Genomic DNA, 4,641 nt, shown 5'->3' on the forward strand with positions numbered 1-4,641 from the left:
TCTTCATGTATGATGTTCTTGATGTCAACCCACAACTCTTCTGGTCTTTGGTCTTTACTGTTTAATGTATAAAATCTGTTCTTCAGATGATCTCTAAATTCATTGTGAAGTATGAGCTCATTTTCTTGAGATAGTTAAAAGTCTGTAGAACAGTTTTTTAAATCTGAAATTGTGTTTACTGGGAAATTCTTGCTGACATGTTGATGGGGTATGGGAAAAATCAGTTGCTATTAGGATTTATTGTAACATTGTTTCAGAAACCACTAAGGATATGATGCAACAACTCTTGAAAAATACTCCTTATTTTTCCTTTCTTTTATTCACTTATGTGTTTTTTCCTATTTCTACCTAAACACTTGATGTGTGACTTCTTCAGTAATAAAAAGTCTTTAATCTAAGATTGACGGTGTGAAGCCATGCCTGAGAGATCATTTTGGATCCGTCTTTTGTGATTGGCATTGTCCTTCCTGTATGGCACAGACAGCACCATGGTGACACTTCTGACCTTTCCTGGGTGCTGTGCAGTGAATCACTTAATGTTGTTTCTAACCATAGTCTTTGCAAACTTCCATCAAATGACTTTTTCCTAATGCGTCTGAGTAAGAGAAGGTGGGGGAAAGATGCTGATGGATTATATGATACAATTATGATTGTTAACAGGGTTAATTGTGATTGGTCATTTTGCTATCCTGCTGAGTGTAAAAATGAGCTATCTCAGACATAAAGGGGAGATCTCATTACCAACAACGAAGAGCCATGAGTGGAGTACACTCTTTGGACCTCGAGATCCCTGCACAATAAACCCGCTTGACCCAGGGACAGAAAACTGACAACAAATGACTGACAGAGGAGTAATTGTAGCTGGATCTAGAGCCAGAGCACCAGACAGAGTTGTTGTTGTTATGTGCTGTGGAGTTGGTTCTGACTCATAGCGACCCTGTACAGGGTTTCCGAGGCTGTAAATCTTTATGGGAGCAGAAAGCCTCATCTTTCTCCCGCAGAACAGCTGGTAGTTTCGAACTGCTGACCTTGAGGTTCATAGCCTGATAATAACCACTTCCTATTCTATGGAGCAAGTAAAGTTGAGTGACTTTGAGCAGAGAAGCTTGCTTGTAGACGGTGGTGCCAGTAGGCACTTAGTTATAGGGGTTCCTGAACAATGGAGCAAGATCATGCTGCTTCAAGTTGAGGCTTATGGTAGAGTGGTGTGCTTAGGAGCATTTTCCAGCAGTCCTAAAACAGCTTCGTAACATTGTCAGAACAGGACATAGTCCAGGTCAAAGGGCAAGGGCCAGAGAGAAGCCTGCTTATAGGTATGGATGAGAAAAGGCAGTTCTGACCAAAGTCCAGTACCCTGAACATTTCTAATCCGTACTTGTAACCTGTTAACTTCCCCAATAAATGCCTTGCCTGTGAGGGTGATGTCTGAGTCCTATGTGGCCATTTCAGTGAATTTTGGAACCCAGTTGAGTAGTGAGTGTGCTGTGAGAGGGATGGTCGGTGTTGTCATTTTTTATACCGTCATTAACAGTCCAGAGGATCACAGATTTGATGTTTGGATTCACAAATTAACAAGTTGCGTTGAAACGCTTTTAAAATACTGGCTGGACAACATGCTTTAGTGAGAAATATGGGCTCCAGGACCCAAGTGCCTGACTCATATCTGATGTCACCATTTAAGTGTACCTCTTAATTGTCATTGCTCTTAAGTGCCATCAAGTTGGTTCTGACGCATAGTGACCTTGTATAGGATTTCTGAGGCTTTGAATCTTTGCAGGAGTTGAAAGCCTCATCTTTCTCCCATGGATCATCTGGTGGGCTTTTAAATGTTGACCTTGTGATTCACAGCCCAGTACTTATTGTATGGAGCCATGCACTCCCTCTTTAACAGTAAAATAGAACAATTATAGAATCTAATTCATAGTATTGTTGTGAGAATTAAAAGAGGTAATAAAGGTAAAGGGCATAAAACAGTGCCAGAAAGAAAGTAAGTACTCAGTAAATGCTGCGCATTCTCATTCACGGTGACTCCAGGTGGGTCAAAGTAGAACTGTTTTTTTGTTTGTTTTTTTTAGGTTTTCAGTGGCTATGACCTTTAGGAAGTAAAACGCCAGGCCTTTCTTCCAGGGATCCTTTGGAAGTCTACTCTCCAATCTTTTGGTTGGTAGGTAGACACTTAACCATTTGTTCCACCCAGGAACTCCTAGAATTACCAGCTTTGGTAGCATGTTGTTGTTGTTGTCAGGTGCCATCAAGCTGGAATTGACTCATAGCGACCCCATGCACAGCAGAACGAAACAATGTCCGATCCTGGGCCAACCTCGCTACCGCTACCACACGACGCCATCAATGATGCCACCTGTCTGATCCATCTCGTTGGGGGTCTTCCTCTTTTTCTCTGACCCTCCATCTTACCAAGCATGACATCCTTTTCCAGTAGCTGTTCCCTCCTGACAATATGTCCAAAGTATGAGAGACAAAGCTTAGCCATCCTGGCCTCCAAGGAGCACTCTGGCTGCACTTCTTCCAAAACAGAGCTATTGGTCAACCAGGAGAGGAAAGAAGAGGGGAAAAAAAAAAAAAAAAAGAGTGAGCTAATACAGTCTGATGAACTTGACCTATACCTATGGGTCAGAACTGACTTGACAGCACTTAACAACAACAACAACAACAATCCCACTCCTCTTTCAGCCTGTATTTCTGTTCATCTATCTATACACTGTTGCTCCACGGTTGTGTATATATCACAATTTACCTCTATCCCCTTTAGTTCTTGCATACCAACCTGTGTCTTCATCTGTCTTCATTATTCTTTTGCTAATATTCCTCTTTTTGTATATTGCTCTCCCCATCACCCAAGTTAACATGTGTCTATCCTCTAGCCAGTGAATTACTTACTCTCCCTTCTCTTCCACCCCTGGTAGCCATCAAAAAATGTTTTAGTACGAAAACATTTTCTTGAGTTATTATAATAGTGGTTTCATGCAGTATTTGTCCTGTTGTGATTGACTAATTTCACTCAACATAATGCCCTCCAGGTTCATCCATATTATGCAATGTTTTGCTTGGTTTTGGTATAAGAGTTATGCTTGCTTCAAAAAATGTACTTGGGAGTTCTCCATACTCTTCTATGTTCTGGAATGGTTTGAGTAAAATCTCAAAGCTCTTCTCTGAATGTTTGATAGGAATCACCAGTAAAGTCATCTGGGCCTGGACTTTTTTTATGTTGTTGTTGTTGTTGGTTATGTGCTGTGGAGTTGGTACCGACTTGTAGTGACCCTGTACAGGGTTTCCAAGGCTGTAAATCTTTACGGGAGCAGAAAGCCTCATCTTTCTCCCACAGAGCAGCTGGTAGTTTTGAACTACTGACCTTGAGGTTTGTAGCCCGATTCATAACCACTACGCTGTTAGGAGTTTTTAAATTGCCAGATTAATTTATTCTTTTGTTTTAGGTCTGTTCAAGTTTTCTATTTCACTTTGTGTTAGTTTAGGTAGATCGTGTTTTTCTAAAAGTTTACCCATTTCATCTAGATTTTCAAATGTATTGACGTAAAATTCTTCATAGTATTATTATCCATTTTATTTCCATTGGTTCTGTTGTGACGTCATCCACATTGTTTCTTCTGTGTGATATTTGCATTGTTTCCTTTTGTTAGATTTGCAGATGGCTTGTTAGTTTCATCATTCCTTTTAAAGAACCAACTTCTTTTCTTGTTGAGTCTGTTGTTTCTGTTTTCTAATTCATATGTTTCTTCTCTAATCTTTATTATTTCTTTTCTCCTGGTGACTGTAGGATTACTTTTCTGGTCTTTTTCTAATTATTGGAGATGTTGTGTTAAAGTGTTGATTTTTGATTCTTTCTTCCTTTTGGATGTGTGCATTTATTGCTAAAAATTGCCCTCTAAGCATTGCTTATGCTGTGTCCCAAAGGTCTTGGTATGTTGTCCTTTCATTCTAATCTGATTTGTGGAATTTCTTAAATTTCATTTTTTATTAATTCTATTACTCGTAGGACATGGGAAGTAAGAAAAAATTAGCACTTTTATCTCTGTGAGCCACTGGTAGGTTTCTGCAATACCAATATGCTGTCTTGTCTCTGTTGTTGTTGTTGTTGTTATGTGCCGTGGAGTTGGTTCCAACTCATAGCGACCCTGTACAGGGTTTCCAAGGCTGTAAATCTTTACGGGAGCAGAAAGCTTCCTCTTTCTCCCACGGAACAGCTGGTAGTTTCAAACTGCTGACCTTGAGGTGAGCAGCCTGATTGGTAACCACTACGCTACCAGAGCTCCTTCTTGTCTCTGATGTTGCTCACAAACGTTCAAGATGGCGGTGGGAGTCTGGTCAACTGGTACAGGTCATCAGTCTATTTTTGGCTGCATCTGTTCAGCTCTCTCTCCTAGTAAGCAAGCATTCAATTCACTTCTCTATCATTTCCTTTGAAGCTTAGAGTTCTAAGACTACAATGTACATCTGTTTCATTTGTTTTTCTTTATCTTTGTTGCAGAGGGTCCATATAGCCTTTCTGCCTAGTCTACCATTTTGACCCACCTCCACCATGTTCTATTTTTAACTCTTGGTTTGCTTAGCTATTGATCATGAACCTTACTTTGGAGACTGGTGTCCACTGACAAAGACAGTCAG

The sequence above is a fragment of the Chrysochloris asiatica genome, unplaced genomic scaffold, assembly GCF_000296735.1.
Source record: "Chrysochloris asiatica unplaced genomic scaffold, ChrAsi1.0 scaffold00032, whole genome shotgun sequence".
Classification (NCBI taxonomy): Eukaryota; Metazoa; Chordata; class Mammalia; order Afrosoricida; family Chrysochloridae; genus Chrysochloris; species Chrysochloris asiatica.